General features: G+C 40.3%; 1 protein-coding gene across 5 annotated transcripts in view; it reads left to right on the plus strand.

The window, feature by feature from the left end:
• The window catches only part of LOC146004407 (uncharacterized), a 145,592-nt gene that overhangs the window by 43,198 nt on the left and 76,755 nt on the right, over positions 1-25,639 (plus strand). The window lies entirely within an intron of this gene.

Below are 25,639 nucleotides of genomic sequence, written 5' to 3' on the forward strand. Positions count from 1 at the left end.
TATAAAATTTTCCTTAATTTTACATTTTCCTGCATCTTAAGATTTTTCGTCTTGGTCCCCTGAAAAACGTACATTCGATGTTCCACTGTATACAGAGAGAGTGTAAGATTTTGACCATTGTTGTCATGTAATAATTGAAGGACATCGGAAACGGGGATGGTAGATGAATATCCCGCCCTAATAATCCAGAAAAATGTATATTGAATAATATTGATGACTCAAGTCCCCCAATACTTGAAAGGTAGGGTTCATATTAAGGATGTAGCTAGGGTGATGTGTTTGGATGGGGGAGAGAGGGGGGACAATTTCAATATCAAGTTGCCATATCAAGTTCTCTTACAGTATTAGATTTTAATATATGAGCGAGCAGCTTGGGAGTAAAACTCGAAAAGTATGAGACCTAGAAAAATGCAGGTGAAAATTCGTCAATTACATTGTGGCTTGTTGCCCACATGTTCCTGTGAGTTTCTTGTTATCAGCAGCTACTGAAGGAACTTCATTCGCTATTGTACTGCAACTGGATCTAATGTTAACTCAATTTTGAATGGAGTGTGGGCTATCAAGTTTTATTCCTGAACCACTGATCCATTGATTTTAACAAGTATAAAACGAACCGAAGTGTAGTCACAGGATAGGATATGCATTCCACTTTTTTTAATACTTGCAAGCTACACATTATTACATTTGTAATTAACCCATTCTAGTGGTGTATTCTCCCATCTTACCTTATATACCGCACATAAACCAACTTTTTTTCATATAAATAGAAATTGATGGAAAATTAAGAAGTTGTCGCCTTCTGTTTTTGTTTTACTTGCATGCCTGCATTGGTGTTTTATTCAATAAACAGGAATTGTTGCAGTAAACCTGGTCAAATTTTCAGAATATGCTACAGCAGGGGTTCCCAAGGTTTTTCGTTTCATGGTGTCCTAAGTGTTTCAATAATTTTCTGCAGTGCCCAAATCAGAATGTAGCCTATTTAACGCTTCCAACACTGTTAGTGTGGTTAGGTTGCTTGCCTTAAATTAAGAAATAAACATATTTCAAGTCCAAACACATTTTATATGTAAAAAGTATTAAATAAGTGCACATTTGGAACAAACATATTGATATTCATAACAATCACTGTAATTTCAGTGAAAATATTGGAACATTTTGCAGCGCCCCTGTAAGCCAGGGTGCCACGGCACACACTTTGGGAACAACTGCGCTACTGACCCATTTTATATTCCAGACTACAGATTACAGATTACTTTTAAAAAAAAATATTTGTTTTAAACTTGTACAGTAAAATTACCTCTAACATAACATAACCCCTGGCTAGCCCTGGAAGGGCCTTGGCCTATCTCCCTACTGCTAGTCTCCCTCCCACAATACTACCTAGAGGTGTGGAGCTCTTCAACCGGTAATGGTGTGACATGGGGTCAGCATGTCGAACCCTCAGCCCTTATAGGAGATTTCACAAATCAGGTTACGCTACTCAATGTAGCTCCCCAATTTCCTCACGATTGTGGGTTGCCACCAGTCCATAGGCGTGGGAAGGGGTGGGGGGGCAAATGCCCCCCTAATCATGGACATCTGCAGATTTTTATTTTTTCCACGGAGGGACAAGCAAGATATTTTTCCATGGGGCATATTACCCAAATAATAGTGTTGCCCCCTCACAAAACCACTTGAATTTGAAATTTTCGCATTCCTGCATCTCCATTATAATAATTAATGTAAATTACTATGACTGAAATCAAATTATAAGTGTGAAATATATACTTTTAGGGTTGACATTTGTTTTCTAAAGGGGAGGTGTGGCTATCTTTGCCCCCTTCCAGGTGTTCATGCCCCTATATTATTATACTTTCATCTAGAAGTTTAGAGTAGAGGAATCTTATAGCCATTATTAAACGATATTATCCTCTTAAAGAAAATGAAGTATTTTCATGCCGATGAAAGTTCAAAGTAACTACGGGAGAAGGTGCAGTGGCGCAACCACAGAGAGCAATCTTGGACGGAAATCAATGGAGTCCATTAGTAGTGATGTCACAAGCAGACGACGAGCTGGAACTGTTTCTACACAATGAGAAGACGTGTTTTCTTCCTATCCAATTAAATGCTATTTTCCTTCGGAAGGGGTAGCTTTAATTATTTCAACAGCAGTTACGAAACAAAATTGTGATGCGCATCGTACATCAATGTAAAGATGAGATTTCGGAGAATACGACTAAGAGAATAAGGTAAAGAATAACCAGAGTAAGAAAATCATGCATTTTCATAACATTCCAGTTCCGAGCACAGCCGAAGCCGACCCGAAGTTCATCTGATCTCAAGTCTGCCACGCTGCCGCTATGGATGATGGCAGTGATGGCTGGCAGCTAGTATGATGGGTAGTGCCAACGTGATCAAGAAATCGAAAAATTTTTGCTAGCATATGTCATAGAAATCTAATGAAAGAGGTAATTTTAATGGAGCTTTGTTTACTAAAATTGCAGACAAAAATTCATAGTTCCTAAGATTGGTTTATTTTACTTCACATTTGTACTGCTTTTGGCTAATCGCGAAGATAAGGATGAGTGAACACTCACAAAGAACACCGATGCCCAGGCCGAGATTCGAACCCGCAATCCCTGGCGTCGAAGCATGCTGTGCGGAGGTCGGCCAGAGTTTCTAAGAAATAAATGCGACTATTAAAATTTCGATGCCTGTCACCTTTACCATTTTTTGATATTTTTAAATAGAATTGATGTTTAAATCTGGCGTGGGACAGCCAAGTTGTTTAACTTTTAATTTAATATCGCATAGTACCTTGGAAAACGGTGTACGTAATAATGCTCTAATCTGACTCATCTTTACTAACTACCCTCCATGGGGTTTGGGGGGGATGTTAACGATGTGAGGGCAGAGCCCCCCAAATGTTAACGATATGGGGGCAGAGCCCCCCAAATAATTTGCTTAAGAGGATCTAATGTATTACTTTGCTTCTCTTGTAAAGTTTACTCTGAATTGTGCCACATGGATTTAACTTTAAATAAACATTTGAAATGTTCTAGATCATCAACGCTAGGGGGGCTGAGACCGCTAAACCATCAACTTTGGGGGGGGGGGGGGTTTAACCACAGGCAGCAAAACACACGACTTATTACTATATACTAACGTAAGTATATGATTAATATGATTATGAGTATTGTTAACATGTTTACTAAAGAGTTTCAAAAGATGATGTGCATGAACTAGGGAAGTAGATGGGACGTTCGGGCTACAAATGGCTCTCACATAACATTCAGAACGAGATCGTTGATATATTAGGGAGATCTGTTTTGCGCTCCATGGTAGCTGATATTAAAAGTCGGGAATGTGAACAATTGACATTCTGCATTCGAACTGTGAATGAAAATTTTGATATTTTTGAGGAATTCATGGGCTTTTACGAGATTCCGAACACTGAGGCCAAAACTTAACAAAAGGGAGGGAGTGAGTCATTCATTAATTTATTTCAGTGATCAGAGCCCCCCCAATAATTTTGACAAGTCGGCACCCCTGCCTTCCTTTACTAACTACTCTTCCTTTCACATACCATCGGACACTTTCACTTCACTAAAAAGAAAAACACTGAACAATTAGACACACCGAGTCGATCACGGTATTCTCGCCTTGCTTTGTTTATAATTTGCAACCCCAGCACAGCAGACAGTACATCAACAATCGGTGTTCCTAACAACTGAAATATGATTATCTGCTAAATGAACTTTAGATTTACAGTTTTTAGAATTCAGTGCAAGAAATTGAATTATATTTCCAAGTGAAATTCTTATACTGATAGATTTTCCGTGTGATTTTTTACAAATATTAAAGTAAAAAATCCCCTGGTGATGCGAATTCCCTTTGATATTTAGGCAATTCTTTTGTACAGAAAATGTCTTCAATATTGTCAACGTCAGTTGCAACACGTGAGAGCAAGGGATATATCTTTTCTTAAGGAAGAAATCGATAACAAAAAAGTCTGGATTGCTCTTTAGATGCATCTATCTAAATGGTTATATAAATATGGGGAAGATATTACGTTCATTCTTGCCAAGTATGCAGGAAAGTATATTTCTCACGAATTACTTCTTCAACGAGTGTTACAAATCGGTCAGGATTAGTCACTTCATTTGCAACTAAGTCAACACAATGCGAAAGCTCTCGCGTCGTGCCAGTGGAAAAGGGGCATGCCAGCCGAAAAGGGGCACGGCTGGTTGTCTTATGGATACCACTGGGCTACCAACTCCTCACTTGTTAACTGCGGAGACTTTTTCATGCCTCTGCGCACAGGCCAGACTACGCTGGCCCAGAGCAAGTGAGAGAACAGCTGGGGATGCAGCGCAGGAATTAAGGCAGCCGTAAGCTCGAACGCTTATGAGATTCGAATCTCCTCGTTCGTAAATGTATTAATTTAACTATATTTTGGCAAAGCAAGTGCTTTTTCTTTTTCTGAGGGTAGAGCCATGGCACGGCGGCTCTCCCCTTAGAGGCGCCCCTGGATGATGGGAAACCATTGGAAACCAGCAACCTCAGGTGATTGAACCAACGGCACCCATTGGCTAAGATTTATTTTGGAACATTCGCTTTACACGATTTCCTACTCTATTTATTCTTTACATTATCATCTGTGAGGTATATGTTAGACTATACATATATAGACGTATTCTCCGAAATCTCATATTTACATTGATGTACGATGCACATCACAATTTTGTTTCTTAATTGCTGTCACAATAATTAAATATACCCCTTCCGAATGAAAATAGCATTGAAGTGGATACGAAGAAAACACGGTCTCTCATTGTGAAGACTCAGTCCCAGCACATCGTCTGCTGTAACGTCACACATTGGACTCTATCCAAAGGGACAAGGGGGGCAAACACTGAACTAAAGAAAGAAAGGCTAGCAGATTCTAAGAGTAGCATCACAAAAGGATACTCAAGATGGATTTAGTTTTCACGTCTTTCTTGCATTATTTCTTGCAGACAGCAAAGAGCACCTGCAGGAGGGCACAGAGTGGCAATTGCCCCCTCGATTTCAAATTTTATACAAATAAAAAATAGATTTCGTAAAATTTTCTTGGTTGCTTTATTTGCAATTTCTTTTCTGTAATGCATTGTAAATTACCAGAGAGAGAATAACAACAACTAAGTATGTCAGACTATTGAAAACAGTTTTACATAAATGCATGAACAGTTGTTTGAGGGAGAAGAAGCGCACACATTTCAGAGACAATTTGTATTATTTTTGTTGTTGGTTTGTTATGAGGCGGATGAATTGATTATGTAATGTATTTAAATAATATATATATAAAAGTTGTGTAAGTATAAAATAATACCATTATTATTAATATTAGTACGTTTATCCAAGTACTTGCCCTCCCCAGACAAAAATATGTGGTTATGCCTCTGAGAGGGTGCTTCATTCTCTGGCAAATTTCTTATTATTAACATTCTCACATGCTTTATTCGTCAGTTTTATATATATGCAGGGTGTTTCTGTGACCGTGTTACAGACTTGCAGGGATGATGGAAGGGAAGAAACGCAACAAAATTAGATAGGGAACCCTGGTCCGGAAATGTCTGTCAAAAGTTACAAGCCAAAACTTTTGAAGGGCAAGCAACCACGCACAACACAGTAGGGAACCATAAAAGAAAGGGGAAATAATCCACCGTGCATGCCCTGGAGAAGACGTAACCTCAAACTCGACGTGTGTAGTCTAGAAGCACGAGTATTGTGGCTGCAATCAGTGCAATGGAGTATACACTAGAGGAACTGGCTGATATGGTGTTTGTTTATGGAGGACCAAATGGGAACTGTAGGGAAGCTGAAAGGTTGTATCAGACCACGTATCCACGGTGCAGACAACCAGAGCACACCATGTTTCCTAGACTTTTCCAACGATTACAGGACATGGGGCAAGTGCGACCTCAATTCCACGAGCAAGGAAGACAGAAAACTGAAAGAACACCTGACCTTGAAGAAGTGGTGCTGGATCAGGTGGAAGGACAACCATCCATTAGTACACGGGCTGTGGCACGTGAAATTGGTGTGGCCTATAGTACTGTTTGGAAAGTTCTGAGGAAGCAGCAGCTGAGCCCTTACCATCCTCAGAGTGTCGTGTTTAGTGAATGGTTACTGCAGTGCTGTGTGGTCGAGCCCCAGTTCCATGCCTGTGTGCTCTTCACTGATGAGGTCTGTTTCACGAGAGACAGGATGCTGAATAGTCACAATAGCCATGTATTGGCCGATGAAAATCTCCGTGCCACAATCGTGAAAGACCATCAAGACAGATTTGCTGTAAACATGTGGGTGGGCATTGTCGACGAACATTTAATAGGTCCGTATCTTTTACTGCCACAATTAACTGGACCAGTGTACACTGCGTTTCTGAGAGACATCTTCCCTGAGTTATTAGAACATGTCCCACTTCTCATTCGTAAATGGTTTCGGCATGATGGGGCACCATCCCACTTCGTAGCTGGTGCTCGTGATATTCTGACGCAGACCTTCCCACAGAGGTGGATAGTAAGAGGCACAGGCACGTATCCAGGAATTCCTTTCGGGGGGGGGCTCAACACAATTTTTTTAAGGGGTTTAGTAAGAACCTCACAATTGTATGTTTAAGACCAGTGGTGGCAACTGGGTTCAAATACAGGGGGGGGGGGGGGGGGGAGGGCGGTGCAAGAAAAGTTTACTTTCTCTTGGTAGACAAGGCTTAACTTTAAGAGGTCATAATGTTGAAGCAAAAAAATGGGAAGCAACTATCCCTTAAATCGTCGCCACTGTAAGGCTGTCATTTTAATCAGAACGTGAAATCGTAACATTTTTTACCACTAGACTCCTCTGTTTCCATGCATTATCATTGTGTGCCGGAACCATCTCAGTATGTGTTTGTCCATTTCTTCTCATCAGGCATAAAAACATCTATGGTGTCTTTGAGTGTTTTTACGAAGCTGTTACACATGCACGGGATGGACAATCCACGCGACAACGCGAGATTCAAATTGTGGGCTGCCAACTGGACGCAGACAGCTCTCGAATATGTATCTCTGATTTGAGCCTGAACACCACTAACGTGTCTTGTCGTCCCATGTTTGCAGCTCTTATAAAAGCCGAAACCCACCAAATTGTTCAGATTCAGGCCTTAGCACTCACAAATGTTCAAAAATGCCTGTCACAACTTCCGCTTACTTGTCATATATCGGCACGAAACAAAGGAAGTCTTCTCGAATACAGCTGGATCACGAAAAATTAATGCACAGTGAAAACCCTTCCGTTCCCAACACATCTAATGTTTCGTCTCCCAGTATGATCAAATGCTTATTCATTTATCTCCAGTGACGTGCCCAAGGGAGGGTTGGTGAGGTCATAACCCCATTTGATCCAGTATCCCTTTTCTTTTAAAAAAGAAGAACGTCAAAGACAGGAAAAAAATGGCAAAATCAGGACTGACCACCAAAAATAGTATGCGTAACCCCTCTCCCTTCCGAAAATCCTGGGCATGCCACTCTTTATCTCGGACACATTTTTAAAAATCAACTCACCAGAAGTTTTTATCATTCTGTATTGGAGATTGAAGTAAGATGTGTTTGTTCTTCCTGCAGTTTTGGATATGATCCTTTAGGGTGCTGTCTGCCTGCCTTCACACCTAACCTTAACAAGGCCCTAATTTTCCATCCTTGTGACTTGGATTTTCAAGACTTAGGAAGGTTTCAGACTGAAGAGACAGGCGATACATGTCGATTGGAATGGGCCGATCAACAGCAACGTTTCACACCGTAGCGACACAACCTAATTTCGAATTGTGAAATCCTCAGGCGACATGGTGTGAAATCTCCCGTATTAGGACACTGTCATTGTCACCTAGAAGTAGTAGCTCTTGTTGACCACAGAAGAAAAAAATTCTCCTCAACCGGTGGGAATGCTCCTCAGTTTTCTTCTCTCTTCTATATTTTCTGTGCTGGTTCACTATACAGGCAACACCTTACAATTTGATATACGCAGTACATGTACTATGTAGACATTTTAACGAAAAATCGGTTGAAGTCAAGGATGACTAGGTGGCTCAGTTGGTAGAGTCCTGATTCGGGTCCTGGTAGAGCCTGCAATTTCCGCCTAAAATGTCTACATATGCAACATCTTCTTGCTTTCTCTTCTCGACATTCATAAAATTTTCGGCTGTCTCTTTATGGTAGTTAAGTGTCTGAATGTGTTTCGAACCCAGTAGGCTTAAACAAGAGTATTTTTTATACCATGAAATTCTCGGACTGCATATACGAAATTTAGTTCTGGCAAAACTAAATCATCACTCAAAACTTTGATTTTCAGTTGATCTATGCAGCTTATATCTGTTTTAAAAAAACACTCCAATATAAGGTACTGCTGAAATATTCACTTGAGAGAGAGAGAGAAAGAGAGAGGCAGACAGAGGCGCGCCTTGATCTCTTCGGCCCTCGACCCGAACTAGCACTACACTGAGGCCCCGGAAGTTCTGCTGTCTTCAATGTCTTCATTTTCGAATCACTATATCTTATAAAGCAACCAGAGGACGCTGACTGATCACTAATCGACTGTATGAATTGTCACACTTACCTCTGAAATCACAGTAACCGATTCTTTGTAAGATCAACCGAAAAATTGAATCCGCGTATCTATATCCTCATTATATTCTAGAACGTTCCGCAGATAAAACGATTCGTTAATATTGCCAGTAGTTGACTCCTCGTCTCATTCAAGAACGTACCCTCTCCCGCCTTCCAGAGATTAGAAATTACAACAAATCGCCCTACGTGCGGCGTTACCTTTGTTGTGCAGCTTCCAAATGCTGACAAGTCTCTACATAGTGCTCAAGTGCGCTGCGACAACACTGAAAGCGCAAGAAAAGTTTACGTGCAATATTATCAACAGCAGGGTTATAGAACATTCTCAGTCTTGCCTCGATATAATTGTCTATCTCCTTAAATCATAGTCACATTATTCAAAAAGCCAAAAACCTAATTTTATCTAGTAAGAAATAAAAAAAATCCTGGGGGGGGGGCTCGAGTCACCTCAACCCCACCTTGGATACGTGCTATTAACAATAACAGGGTTATAGAACATTCTCCGTCATGTCTCGATAATTATTTCTCCCAAATTATCATCACATTGTTCAAGAAGCCAAAATCCTAATTTTATCTAGTGTAAACAGAAAAATTTCCTGAAGGGGGGCTCGAGCCTCCTGATTACCACCTTGGATACGTGCTATTAACAATGATAGGATTATAGAACAGTCTCTGTCTTGTCTCGATAATTATTTCTCTCAGATTTATAAATCACATTATTCAAGACGCCAAAAATCTAATTTTATCTAGTGTAAATTGAAATATTTCCTGAGGGGGGCTCGAGCCACCTCATCCCCACCTTGGATACGTGCTATTAACAATAACAGGGGTATAAAACATTCTCCGTCTTGCCTCGATAATTATTTCTCTCTTTAAATATTTTCACATTATTCAAGAGGCCAAAAACCTAATTTTATCTAACGTAAACTGAAAAATTTCCTGGGGAGAGGGTCAAGCCCCCTGTGCCCCATCTTGGATACGTGCTATTATCAATAACAGGGTTACGGAACATTCTCAGTCTTGCCTCGATAATTATTTATCTCCTTAAATTATTGTCACATTATTTTATTTCAAACTACAAGAAACCAAAAACCTCATTTTATCTAGTGTAAACCTAAAACTTTCGGGGGGGCTCGAGCCCCCTAAGCCCCCCTCTGGATACGTGCCTGAAGAGGCGGACCCGTTGCTTGGCTGCCCGTTCACCTGATCTAACCCAAATTGATTTGGGGCGGGGGGGCATGTCAAAAGTGTTGTCTACAAGACACCTGTGAGTAATGTAGAGAACTCTTGGCAAGAATCCTTGCAGCCTGTGATCTCTGAACGACTCCTGGGATATTAGAACAGATGTGACAGAGCTTATTGCGACGCTTTCATGCCTGTATCAAGGCAGGGGGGCGTCACTTTGATCAACTGCTGTAATGATGGCTGCAGTTACTACTCATTAAAGCCACTACAGTGATTCTTCTGTGTTTGTTTTCCACTTCCCCAGACATCTTTTATGGTTGCCCTCCATGTTGTGCATGGTTGCCTGCCCTTCGAAGGTTTTGGCTTGTAACTTTTGACTGGAACATTTCCGGACCAGAATTTTCTTTGTTGCACTTGTTCCCTTCCATCATCCTTGCAAATCATAACACGGTCACAGAAACACCCTGTGTATGTATGTATGTATATACAGGGTGTTCCGGGAGGAAGCGGCAATACTTTGGGAACTGATAGTATGGGTGATTCTAAGCAAAAAAGTTCATATGAACATGAATGATAATGGCATGGGCGGAGTTTGAGCTTTTACTTTTGGGTAGGTAGACTCTGGGAGAAGCATATTATGTACCTGAGGGTTATTGAATATCCCCTAGTTTATATGGGGTTCGGAGGCCTTCCCCCGGAAATTAAAAAACAACTACTTAAAAACACTTAGATTTGAAAATGTTAAATTTCCTCGCTTAAGTAAACAAATATTAATTAGTATATTGGTTGTCAGTTTTAAAAGAAGCAAAACAGTACGATTATTGCATTTTGCATTTCATTAAATTTTTATTGATACAATACTCGTACTACTTTAAAAAAGTTACGGTACAATAGTAAGCTTCAGAAATTTTAGAAAAAATCAATTGAAAAGTTCTTTTGATGAACCAGCAGTAACTGTACACATCCAGTGACGGATTAAGGTTTGTGCTATTGATGCTGCAGCATTAGGCCCATTCCTCAAATAGGCCCAGATGAAAACAGACGAGAATTTTCCGAAAGCTGAACAGTTTTCTTTTGCTATATTAACCTGAAAATAAATCTTAGAATGAAATTTGGAGCCAAAATTTCGGACACCTAGACACAGCGTTACTTATTATACAGCATCAGGCCAAATTTAATCTTAATCCGGCCCTGTTCAATGAAATCGTCGAAGACCCGCTATTGCGGCGCAATTACCGCACATGCCAAACGTCACGATTTGCGATATGGCTTCATAACAAAAATGTAGTAACTGAACATAATCATGTGTTATTTTTTGTCTTTTTTAAGTTGGGGGCAGCTCCCTGGCCCCTCCAGAACTCCGCCTATGAATAACGGAGATATGAACAGAAATAAAAACGATGTAGGAAAACGTAAACAAAAACAGTAACAAGTAAAACATGGCAATGTAATGGTAATTGCATGCGCGCCGACTACGTGTGTGCTCCGGGGCTCGAGCACCCACATAAATAATCTTGTGGGTGCACCGCACCCACAAAATTTTTAGTTTGATAAAAACAAAATAAAATAAATATTTCTTACTTGCCATTATCAAAAAATAATAAGCAATTAAAACATTGAGATGGATGTTAAAATTTCTAACCTCTAAAACATAATTGTTTCAAATGTGTTTGTGCAAAGGCAACCAAGCAACACATTCCCCCCTTCCTTGCCTGTCTCTGACCAAGTCAAAGGCAGTCCCCACAATAACAATGGAAGTATATTGTATTGTGAATAGAATCCAGTCTTTCGGCTTGCTTTGATGTTTCCTTACAAGTGACACACTACAATACGCCCACTCCATTCGTCAACAATTGTTTTAAAATAACTACTTGCCGATATTGAGCACTAATAAAGAATAAACCGAAACACAAGGAAGCCGATTGTGACAGACTACCTCAATAGTTGATTTTTTCTTCTTTTGTTTGTTTCAATCAGATAAGTGCGGCGTGGTTTACGATTTCAGTGAAGTTGTTTTCATGTAATCTGCATTGTTATCGTTTTGTTTGTTCTCCGAGAGACGCGGGAGCTTAGATTGTAGACTGGGAAGTTCTCATTTTCAGAAAAAAGGGGTGTTACCGTGTTAATAATTAGTACAAAGAAGAAGGTCTACTGACCGGATGCGTGGAGCAAAAGCTCTTCGCCGGGCAAAAATTTTCACAATTTTCAAACGTGGCACGGGACCCGTGTGGAAAGCTGAAACACAATATTGAGTATTGCTTCTTTACATATTTTCGAATACGTTTGTCGTCGTCATCACAGGTGGATATTACTGACACTGAACGTAGTGAAAAGTATGTTCATCTCATCTCAACACATAAATTAGGAGATATGAAAAATGCACGCAAGGCGATTTTAAAGATAATAACGTCTCTCAAATTTTTAAGTCAGCAAGGAATAGCAATTCGGGGTCACACCGATGAAGCATCAAATATTCATCAGTTGCTGCTGCTTAGAGCAGAAGATGCTCCCGAGTTGAAATCTTGGCTGCAGCGAACTACATATAAGTGGGTTTCTCACGATATATTGAATGAAATTATATCTTTATTATCCAGCGATGTACAGCAAAATATTGTGAAATCTACAACCTTAGTGACAATGAAGTTCGACCAGTCACAAATATAGCAATGCGTTGTGATAGAAGGAGAACACATGCATATGCTGAACATATTTTATTCAGCAGGCTACATGGAACAAAGGAAAACATAAATTTCCGCTGCAACGCAGCAATGTATGGTGTCCACACAAAATAAAACATTTTCGTCCATCTACACGTGACATTGAAGTTCGACCACTGTTAGAGGGGATTATGTTTACCATGGTGTGACGCCGCCCCGTCGGCGAATAACTGTGGCAATGCGTCGGGGCATGCTGCGAACGAGTCGTTCAAGGTATTCCACATCGATGCGGTGCCATTCCTCCTGCAGGCAGGCGATAAGAGCAGCCACTGTCGTGGGTCCCCTCTGTTGCACACGTCGCTTAAGAACACGCCACACATTCTCAATGGGCGAGAGGTCGGGACTCGATGGTGGCCATGGCAGAGTTCGCACGTGATGGCGAGTCAACCATTCTCTTGTCAGCCGCGCTGTATGAGGCCTGTCATTGTCGTGTTGAAAGATGAGACGCCGCCTGTGGAACAGGTGCCTTCGCACTGTGGGAAGATGCCGCTCCAGTATGCGTGTATAGGCGTGTGCATTCACAATGCCCTCACAGACGTGTAGTGGGCCAACCCCAGATGCCGTCATGCATCCCCATAGCATCACTGACGCAGGTTTCTGTACCCGACGTGCATAACATTTTGCTTCATTCTGTTCCTCCTTCCGACAAATGACTGTTTTCCGTATTTTCCCGTACACAACATTGAAAATGGATTCGTCCGTCCACAAAACCCTGTTCCACTGCCGAAATGTCCATCCCCGGTACATACGTGCCCACCGTAGCTGATTGCCTTTGTTCAACATGGAAAGGAAGGGTTTACGTTTCGCCTTGTACACTCGGTAACCGCATCGCTGTAGGTAACGGCGAATGGTTCTGGTCGACACTTCAATGTGAAAGTGTTCTCGAGTCCACAGTCGTAATTCGACCACAGAAACATGATTGTTGGTCTGGATATAGCGCCTAAATATTCGTAGGTCACGCACACTCAGCAGGCGTTTTCGACCGGGGGCCTTACCTGGCTCTGTAGTACCCGTATTTTGGTGGTGTTTGATGATGCAGTGGACGGTTGACTTGGGTAAGTTCAGTTGGCGCCCTATTTCCCGTTCACTGAGTCCATCCCGTTGCAACTCCACCACTCTTCTCCTCACGGTGTTGTCAATAGGTTTGCCCCTGGCCATGGTGATGATGCACTGCGGTTCCTGGGTGCACAGCACGCGCTTATATACGGCGGACTCCCTTATCGTGTCCGTGACGTCATGCTTCCGTCGAATGCGCCACTATCTGGAATTTTCCATATGGGTCTGGTGCCTGGTCGAAGTTCTATGTCACGCGTATAGTTTCCCGTTTTCGTTCTTTACGTGACCTTGGGTGCAACATGCTGGGATCACGATTCTTGCCTGCTCACACGCCTCCTTTTACACACATGCATCACTTCTGCGGGTCACCCATTCCACCGCCTATGCCTCTGTGCATTTAATCACGTATTCCTTTCTGGTCGAACTTCATTGTCACCAAGGTTGTATTAAGGCGGCACAATATTTTTCTCTTATTGTAGATGAGACTTCCGACATATCAGTGAAGGAACAAATATCCATATGCTTCAGATTTGTCGATGAAAATCTGCAAGTTGAAGAAGTGTTTATGGGCTTCTATGAAGTAGCTTCAACAAGTTCTAGGACATTGTTTGAAGTCGTCCAAGATGTCATAAGACGTTTATCTCTCGACATAAAATACTGGCGTGGTCAATGTTATGATGGCGCGAGTAATGTCAGTGGACTTTTAACAGGATTACGAAGTAGGATTACTCAGTTGGAGCCGAGAGTTATATTTGTTCATTGTTCGACGCATAATTTGAATTTGGTAGTGCAAGATGCGATGCAAGGTATCAGTTATGTGCGAGACTTTCTGGTGATTCTTAATTACAGATCTAACTGCCATTGATATGCACCCACAGAAATTTTGGAAAGGTGGCGCCCTTGGGTAATTGTGTAAGTAAATACTCGTTTTATTCGACGCTGGATAGGTACGCCGGAGCCTCTTCCACCGTCAGAACAATCCCGGGTATCCCCAGTCGGGAGTCGAACCCGTGACCCTTGGATTGGTATTGGAACGCCGTACCGACCGAGCTACCACGACCCCTTAGTAAACCATAACGTTCTCTGACAATTTCGCAAGATTGCCAACAGGTGGCAGCACACGTGATACAGTTACTTATCGAAGCGTCTTACTTCAGTGCTGTGCGTGCTGTGCTGTGAGAGTGTGTGCTTGGAACACGTGCACATTTGTGAGATGCTGTTATCTGGGTTGTTTCCGTAGCAGTTCATAGACAGTTACCGTCAAATGGCACCTACATACGCGAATGAGGAGTGTGCGGACATGGTGTTTGTGTACGGGTTTTGTAATGGAAGTGCGCACGCGGCTGTTGAAGAATACAGGAGGCGTTTTCCATTACGAAGAACACCAAATAAGGTAGTGTTTACTATAAAAAAAATAAAAAAAACTGCCGCGAAATTAATAATAACCCACAGCGCGACAGCCCTTGAGAGCCTTGGCTTACCTACCGACTGCTGGTATTTACGCTTGTGAAGCACGTGGAGAAACTGGGTCTACGTCACTGCGGGAGGGTGGATTGCTGGCTTGCGAGCCAATCAAAATCTTCCCAGTGCTTCATCCAAGCTCTGGTTACCTAGCAACAGAAAACGTATATCATGGTGTTGCCGCTTATCGGGCGATTGTTCTTGCGATCAGTTTTCATGTTGTTGGGAGAGGACGTGTTTGTTTGTTTGTGTTGCTGTGATGTTTTAACCGATCCGTTTGTTTAGTGTTTACTGAATTTAGCGTATTCTTTGTTGTATCTAGCGTGTTGTTTTAGTGTATTATTTTTTTGTACATAATTTTCTGTGTTCTGCTTGTGTGTGTCTGTGTGCTTGTGAGAAGAATGTCAAACACAGGAGAGAATACTCGAGATGACAATGTAACAAAGATACCATTCACTTAAATAAAGAAAGCATTCGGTAAAGGAATTCCTCTCAAAGGCTAAGCGCGGGAGATGGTTTATTCTGCGCGCAAGTATTTTGAGCAAGAGAAAAACAATCATTTCTGTAAATATAGTTCTGGACAGGACTGCTGCTGCTGTCGGCGTGTCTTAAGAACACTATTGTTAACATAGGGCAGGCGCGGCTCGTGCATTATTTTCCTGGGTGCATGCTGTGGGTTCACCGAAGTCATATGACACATATTCAGTTTCCGCAAATACTTTCTTCGCGAAACAAAGGGATCAGGGGTGGGGCTTAAAAGATTGGTACATATTTTTTTTTTCATAGAATGAGGTTTCATAGCAGAGTTTCATAACAATTATCATAAATTACTGTGACTGAAATGAAATTATATGTGGATAATAAATAGTTTTTCCTGCAATTATAAAACGAATAATCACAATGGTCCTGCAATTATTAAAGGGAAATGGCAACCAATGGCATGTGTGTACCAGAAACGTGAGACCCTATCATTGAAACGCTACAGCTTTTTTTTTTTTTTTTTTTTCAAATTTGGAGTTGGTCGACCAGCACACGCATTATCTCTTATTTTCTTTCAACATACGATAAAGTTTGTTTCCGTTAATTGTATGCATTTTAGCGGCCATTTCTTACCTGCGCAGACAGCAACACCTACACTGCATCAAATGGTGTGACATAGTCCATCCTTTGGAAAATCAATACTTTGCAACAACTATCCAAGCACTTCGAAAACTTACTACCTTGAAACATTGACACCGACAGGGTTTGTCACGTCTTTCTTTCTTGTCTAAGATCGCGCCATTCTTTTACTTTCACATATCCGAAGTGTTTCCATCTTTAAGGAAAACGTATGAATGCATGCACGAGTTATTTTAGTAATGTATTTCTTTTATTTTAATTCATCGTGTATAATTCCAGCTTTAATTCATTTCTACTCATCCTTCTCTCCCACAATTTTGCATTTATGCCAAGAAGTTTGGCACAAAGTTATTCAACAGAGAAGATTAAATATGTAACGAATGCGCTCCAAACTTAAACCTCACAGGGCAACACTGGAAGGGAGGAACCAGCTGGGTCTCACTGGCAGGGAGGACGGTGCCCTCTGCCTTCTGCTGTGGCTTCTGAGAGAGCACGAACTGCGCATGACCGTTGGTTGGAGATCGAGGTTCCTCAGTATCCTTTTCCATGTATTTTCCCCATATAGCTACCCCGAGCTTCTGCCTGCACCCCGAACCTTCACCATGGCAGGAGCTCTCCTGTGGGGTTGAGCTGAGGGTCTGCACGGGTTATACGTCAAAACATCGACGCAAAAACATCGACAACAAAAACATCGCCTACATTTCATCGACTTTACAAAACATCGACAGCACAAAACATCGACAGTGCAAAACATCGACAGTACAAAACATCGACAGCACAAAACATCGACGACAAAATCATCGACACCAAAAACATCGACGACAAAAACATCGACGGCAAAAACATCGACGGCAAAAACATCGACACCAAAAACATCGACGGCAAAAACATCGACGGCAAAATCATCGACGGCAAAAACATCGACGGCAAAAACATCGACACCAAAAACATCGACGGCAAAAACATCGACGGCAAAAACATCGACGGCAAAAACATCGACGCCAAAAACATCGACGCCAAAAACATCGACGCCAAAAACATCGACGGCAAAAACATCGACGGCAAAAACATCGACACCAAAAACATCAACGGCAAAAACATCAACGGCAAAAACATCGACGGCAAAAACATCGACGGCAAAAACATCGACGGCAAAAACATCGACACCAAAAACATCGACGGCAAAAACATCGACACCAAAAACATCGACGGCAAAAACATCGCGGCAAAAACATCGACGGCAAAAACATCGACGGCAAAAACATCGACGCCAAAAACATCGACGCCAAAAACATCGACGGCAAAAACATCGACGCCAAAAACATCGACGGCAAAAACATCGACGCCAAAAACATCGACGCCAAAAACATCGACGGCAAAAACATCGACGCCAAAAACATCGACGGCAAAAACATCGACGGGAAAAATATCGACGGCAAAAACATCGACGGCAAAAACATCGACGCCAAAAACATCGACGCCAAAAAAACATTGACGCCAAAAACATCGACGGCAAAAACATCGACGCCAAAAACATCGACGACAAAAACATCGACACCAAAAACATCGCTATTTTTTTGTCATTAAAACCGTTAATTTATAATGCAGTCATGTTTTATTATTATTGAAGGATGGCGGAAAGTAGGAGGAGCAGGGTAGCAGTAGCGTACGCAGGATTTCATCAAGGGGGGTGTTATTTCGAAAACATTCTACAAATTCACATTACCATTCTTTTATTATACTTTAATTAATGAATTAATAATTCTTATAATTAATTAATTAATTAGTTTAATTACTACTAATGAAGCTGCTATTTATGAAAGAAATAGAACAAAATTACATTTCTTTTGTTTCTTTGTTACAAAATAATTGTCTAGTCAACGGTTATTTGTCCATAAAAAGAAGCAAATATATTGGATTTATTGAAATAATCGAAATATGAAACTCATTCAAGAGCCGCGCTGGTCTAGTCTGACAACTTCGTGGGATATCCGGGTTCGATTCCCGGAATTGGTTGGAATTTATCCAGCCTTGTCTCCGCACCCAGCTTCATAGCAATGGGTACCTGAGAGCAACCCTGGGGGATGAAGGCTGCCGGAGCATGGTGCTGATCACATCATCTGCAAAATAGTTCGAGATCGAGAATCTTTGGGGCCCACCACACCACTAGGTGTGCCTTCATGGCACGGTGCTATATGCACGGGGAAATTTACATTTATGGAACTCCCCCAGGATGATGATGAAGCGCGAGAATACGTGTTGCTAAATTCCACTGAGTCTATGTTTTCGTTGAAAAGTAAGTTTATAGACATTCCAACACATTTATCACTTCTAGGTAATTCACATAGCACTTCTTCAACATTATTTAATGATGTGGATGTAGACTCAGCATAACTTGAGAGTTCACAAGGGGATGTGAAATCAGTACCGGGAAGAACGTTTGCAATAAGGTCGGCACACTGCGACGATCCAAGGAATTTTTACAATTCTCGCGAGAGTCACTGCGCGACTTTGCAAAAAAAATGCAAAATTGAACTTTGCGTCCGCTTAGACTGTGTTTGGAATGTTGTGTTTCTCTTCATGCTGCATGGGAATAATAATTCAAATTATTATTATTATTATTACTGTGCAGATCTTTGACTGTGATAAATTAGCCATTTTTAATTTTTTTCTACAACATTTTCCATAATATTTCAAAAGCTCAAGGGGGGGGGGTTAAACCCGGTAACCCCACCCTTGCGTACGCCACTGCAGGGTAGAAAGACTGGGGTGAGTAACAGAGTGGAAAGTAGAGGGGCGCTAGAACTCCAACTCGCCCAGATGAAATTTATATCTTGATTCGTTCCATGAATTGAATTTAGTGTTGTGATAATAGCATCATGAAGCTACAGCTCTTCTTTCTTTCGACCAAACTTCCCTACATTGGTCGATTTGTTTTTAGATTTCTTATCAGCCACGGTTGTTGCGCAAGAGCGGTATTTTCATTGATTCGATAATTTCGTGCTGCACGCGCACTTTCTGACATCAAAACAATATTATTATTAGCACCTGATTCTTGCCCCAAAGCTCAAACAATGGAATCGTAAACAATGCGAAGTGTCATGTTTTCTTCTGCTTTCTAGCAAGCTGCTTTTAACTTCATAGACGGGATCGTTGTATGCTCGTTATATTGTGGATGTGGAAGAAATGTTCCTTTATGACTATGGTACGAACCGACTGAGGGCCCCTTTGCTTTACCTCCCCCGCTCACCTTCACGCAGCAGACACCTCGTGACAGCCACTGGACAGAAGCCTTCAAAACATCGTCTCTCACAAACATCAGGGTTTGTTAATCTGCAACTGATATCAATTCTGCCAGTCACACCAGAAGGGTTGCTAGAATTTTTTGTCCCAAATGTAGATTGTGCATGAAGTTAACAAACTATGAATTAGAAATATTAAAATTGAGTTCCAGACCCAGGTAGTCTGGCAATAAGACTGCTGCCTTGTAACCAAGTGATCCCGAGTTCGATCCCTGGTGGGGGTACATTTCATTAAGTGACTCAAATTCCACTATAAAATACTGCAATTTGTGCAAAAGTCAGCACGCTTGGGCAAGTTAATGCTCTTCGGAGTCTTAGGAGTATGCCTACATTCCCCAAGCGTGATGATTTTTGCACCGTATTGCAGTATTTAGTTGGTTGGATGTATATTAACCTCATTTCTGAGGTTAGAAATAATTTGTGCACTGTCATGGTAGCCCATTTCGATTCCAGCATGTGAAAGTAGAAGAGCTACATGTGAAGAGAATATTAAAATTATGATTTATTAATTTCTAAATTAAAGGAAAGCTTTACTAAGGACAGTAAGTGATGTGTTAATTGGATTTGGCCGTTTCAATTCAGAAAGTTCCGAATTTATGAACTATGGAAAGCTACAATCTTCCGCCGCTCACTACTGTTGTGATATGGAAGGGAATTAGAAATAAGAACCCTTTAGCAACTGCCTGCAATGGTTGAAACGTTCGAAATTGCCTTTAACGAACTTTATAAGCTTTGTGTTATTCATCAACAGTTAAATGCAGTGGAGGCGATTGGGTTCCAAAACTTGGGGGGGGGGGGGCAAGAACAATTTACTTTCTACTCGTACATACGGTTTAGCATAATGCGGGGGCAAAAGCGGCAAAAAGTGTGGGGGGGCATCTGCACCCCATGCCAACATAATCGCCGCCACTGCACTAATCGATAATCAAAAAGTTGTTCCATCCCATAAAAATAATATCCAGGACTATTTTGTTAAATAACTGTTACGTTTGAGTGGATAAATACAGCACTCAACCTCCAGTTATCAATCCCATTACGAAGGTAACCCATGATTTGCTGCAAAGTAGAAAAATGTTCTTTCACATTTAACTAGTGGCGGAGATTATGGGGGCGTGGGGGGGCAGTTCCACCCCCCATACATTTTGCCACATTATCTTTCGCACTATGCTAAACCTTATGTACCAAGGGAAAGTAAACTGTCCTTGTCCCCCCCCAGTTTTGGAAACCAATCGCCTCCACTTTTAGACATCATTTTGCCACGTATTATCTTTTTTTTTTGTTTCACGAGGAATTTCTCTATCCAAGTTCATGGGCGTAACTTGCAATCTAACTGTAGGGGGTCACAATCGAACTTGCCGCTTAACTTTTTTGGGGAGGATTAAAAAGTTTTCTAGGCCATAAAAATAGCGTCCAAGATTATTTTTTTTTGTGAAACAACTGTCACATTTGTGAAATCATAAAAATTGCTCCTCTGGTCCGAAGAGGTCAATAAAAGTACCATTGACTTGTAAATTTTAATAAACCTGAAAATTTTAGACGGCCAATGGCCCCTTTGCTTCCACCATTCTCATTTGCGAAAGCAGTCCTCTTCTTATGCCTTCACTTCAGTTACTTTTGTATTTGAGACTATTTCCTGATGTCAAATATTTACGGAGAGAATTTATGACTGTCGTAGCATTCGCACAGCAAGCCCATCTTGTTACAGATAGGATCTTTAAAGGAATTAGTTTCTATCCTGCATCTCTTAAGATGCTTTCGAAGATAATATGTCTTGTTGGACTACTTGGAATTAAGCTATATATGTATTGCATTATTAAAAAGAAGATCACACTGTTTAAATTATATGTGACTTTAAATTAATCTCTCAGGTTCAGATTCAAAACAACTACACATAATTTATTAATTTCCAAGTATGAGCCATTTATTCGCCAGCCACATTAAGCAACACAGATCACAACTCACAGCTAACGAATAAAGTATGAGTGAGTGTTAATAACAAGAAATTTCCTACAAAAAGGAGTGGAATAGTTCAATTATATACAAAGTAATACAAGCAACTCCCTCTCCCGTAGTTGCTTGGACATGCTTGCTTAAAAATAGGTAACATTCTTTTAGAGTATAATATTATAACTGCAATAAGATTATATTGCATTTCTAAGTAAAGGATTAGGGGTGGGACAGTCGGCCACCCTTGCCTCCCTGTGCGCACGTCTATGAAAATGAAGCTTAAAGGTTCGTTAGGTGTTGAACGTCCTCTTACTTATAAAAAAATATTTTCACACCTTATAGACCTATTCCTAAAAATAGTGATTCAATTTTTGTAGCAAGTTTGGTGAATTATGATTGGCCAAATGGAAGTTTTTTAATGGAAAATATTGAGTGAGAAATTTTCTAGTTTTTCCAATTTTTGGTCGAAATGCGTCTAACCTACTATAATAATAGGGTGACCAGACATACTCTTTTTAAGAGTATTATACTCTTTTAGAGGTTCATATACTCTATACTCTTTTCAATTTGCAAAAATCCCCAAATATACTCTTTTCCATAAAAACAAAGGTAAATATGATATTGAACAACATATAAAATCGAAGTCACACACAGAATGTTCATCGGTTTCTGAGACACGTAAGTTGGATAGTTTCTTCAAGTGTATTGATGGATACAGTAAGTCAATATGGTTTGGAAACTAAGGTTGTTGGATTTGTAGCACATAATGCACCATTAAATTTTGGTAGCATAAACAAGACAACATCAGGAAATAAAAATGTGCACAGTTAGAGTGCAGATTAGAAAAAAAATATTTTGCCTTTTGGTTGTGGAGCTCATATTCTACATAATGCAATTTCTGTACCTTGTGCGAAAATAATACCCATAGATGTTGAGAACTTGGTTTTCAAAATATACAATCATTTTAGTATTTTTACTGTGAGAACAGAAAATTTGAAAAGATTCTGTGAATTTATTGGGTGCCATTATGAGGGGTCTTTTTATACCACTCAAAGATAAGATTCCTCTATTTACTTTAATTATACGTCAGTATGAAGCGATAAAGGCCTATTTTTTGAGAGGAAAATACCCCAATTGCTATAGTCATTTTTTTTCAAGATGATACAAATGAACTATGGCTATATTTTCTGCATGCACAGCTACTCCTGTTTAATGATACTATTTTAAAATTTGAAAGGTGTGATATAACAGTAATTGAAGTTGCTGTTCAATATTTCAACTCCTACAGAATAGAACAGAACTTTTCCCCATTCTCAGCAAAAAATTTACTAATGAAACTTGTAAAAGAAGGGAGTATGAAGGAGGAATATGCATACTCTGTTTCAAATAGGTTTTACCGTATCGTATTGTGAAGTGGTAAAATACTTGGAAACATGGTCACTTCGTTTTTTTCAAAATGTCAAGAAACTGAGGTATTTACTCCTTGACTCAAGAATTTCCTATGAACAATTTCAAGAGTGATTTTCATATATCCATCAACAAGCAAAACATATTTCAAATTCATTGGAATTTAATGAGAATGATATTTTTGACACTTACTGTGCAGTTTCAAAAGCCGTTGAAAAACATCTTGAAGATTGGGGGGGGGGGGAGAAAAGAAGCAATGATGGGTAAGTGGAGGTCACTGTACAAAGATTTAGTACAGGCTGGGTCAAATTTAAAAGTGATTGTGCCTCATAAAATTCTTGTTTACTCTACTCTGCCTGGTACGAATGTTGATTGTGAAAACTCTTCAGTGTTATTAAAACTTATTTTCGAGAGGAAAAACGTACACTCCTGGTGTCAACACTCAAACAAGTAATGAAACTGAAATTTAATGTGGACATGACCACAATTGAGGACGATTTATACATACTCAAGAAAGCAAAATCATCCCAGAAGTATGAATGACGGTGCCCATTGGTGAGAAAGTATATGTAAGTAGCTAATTACATTACACCAATAAGTAATTTGAATCTGTAGAGTGTAGGCCTATTTTATAGGGGCTATAATAGAAGCAATAACAAATAGCCACCCTTATTTTCGTTTTCTTTTTATGTTTTGTGCATGCGCACCTACAAGCTATAGACTATACTCTTTTTGGTCAACAAATATCTGGTCACCCTAATAATAATCTTGGGGAGAAGGGAGCCAGAGATGTTTTGTGGGGCTTCAGTCCCGTGGCCCGCCTGGAACGCCGTTCCTGATAAAGTGGACATAAGGGAATAAGAGCAAATATTCTGAGGGAAAGTGACTCACTAGATGGACAGTTTGATTCAGATGGTCATTGATACCCATCACTGTAACATTTGTAAGAGTGCAGTGAAAAATTTAAAAATACATACTTTCAATCACCAGTTACTTTATTTGCAAAAGAAACTAATTTTTCCAATTGTCTCTGCAATAAACACAGTGTTACCTTGTAACCAATGGGTCCCGGGTTCGATACACAGTGAAAGCACATGGTGGTTCAGATCCTATTTTAAACTGTGGGTCCAGTCCCGATTAACTTCTCTGTGCATAAAGAGGACTTAAACGATTATTATTATTATTATTTTATGGGTGCACATGTAACATTGAAATTTTCGGTATATGGAATAGCCTATTATTTATTTTGTGCTGTATATTTATTTTTTAAAACTGAAACATGCAATTTGTAGTTTTATACAATCTCAATTGTTTGCAAATATATTTATAACAAAAAAACAAATTATATTTAATCGTATTAATTGAGGATTTGGCGTTTTAGACCTTTAATTTAACATATATTAAGAGCCCGGTCTCTGGCACCATGAGCGATCAACAAGGTAATTTTTTCTCGTGTGACCCACGAAGGGTTAATCGGAACTGAACCTATAGTTTAAAGAATCCATACCACTGTGCAACTATCCTCAACCGGGGAACGAACTTCGGACCCCTTGATTCAAATACAACAGCGGTACCGATACACAGTGACGGCGCTTCGTGGTGCGGCACCCAGGGAAAATGTCTGGAGGGGAAGGGGGCAAGACAATATTGCAAGGGGGCAGTTATATTACTTGCACACGTTGTATACCAGTGCATGAACCGAAAGAAAGTCACTACGGAAAAGTCAAGTTGTATTTAGTCCTTTCGGTCTCCTGCGTCTAATAAACAAGAAATAACAATAGTCGGTGGTCTTTTCATCTTTCACACGGAGGAGCCATCCTTCCCCTTTCGCCCGACCACAAACGCTGCCGGCGAGAAGTGATAAATGGTTACCAGAAAACTAAACAATCACGTTCACTGCGCAATCTCATTGTTTGTAATTTTATCAATAATAATAATAATAATAATAACTAGAGCCCGGAAGTTTGGCAAAATGCCTCTTTTTATTTACTGCATATATTGATAAAATTTTTCCGGATATACGTTTTTTATGTTGTTTCGAATGTTTTAGAAGCCTTTTCATTTTGCCTATTTTGCCTATTTGGGACCCCACTGCCTATTTTTATTTATAATGCCTTTTTCTGCCTTTTTCAATGAAATTTGACCATTTTTTTTAAAAAAAATGTTGGCATTTATTTTTCTTCCGTTTATTACGTGAATAATTTTCGCCTTATTTAAGTAATATTGAACTCACGCATGTTTCAACATTGCTGAAGGAGAAAAGTGTGAGAGAAAAGTATTTCATGCTGAGTTAGGATATTGCCTTTCGGTTAACATTTCCTTGTGCATGATTGACTGCTGAAGTGGAGAGGTTGATTTCGAACAAAAAAAAAGATATTTCTGAAATCTCCCTCTCGAACCCGAAAATTTCAGAAAGTTACGCCTGAGCTTAGTTTTCCTCCGCAACCAGTCTTGACAAGATGGGGAACCTGGATATCAGCAGCTATATATTATGCTAACAACCTTGAAAAAATCAGTGAGGTGATCGATGCTCATCCAGAAAATGAAGCGGCTTCAATTCGTGAAGTGAAAATCTTCTGTGCTATTCAGAACTGAAGAATGAACTGTCGTTTATTTTTGCACATTATGGTGCATTGCCAGAGACAATTACAAAGCTAGAAAAAAGAGGTGAGACTCTTGTAGCATCCATGAAAATCTTCGACGAATCTATGCAGCAGATGATGGAAGTGCCAGGAGAAAAGAGGTCAGCTGTTGCGGAAAAGTGCAAACGGGTAGTGAGTGCAAATAAGGACTTGAAACAATTGAAAACAATTTGTGATATTCTAAAAGA

This window comes from Lepisma saccharinum, chromosome 21, assembly GCF_977018435.1.
Source record: "Lepisma saccharinum chromosome 21, izLepSacc3.1, whole genome shotgun sequence".
Classification (NCBI taxonomy): Eukaryota; Metazoa; Arthropoda; class Insecta; order Zygentoma; family Lepismatidae; genus Lepisma; species Lepisma saccharinum.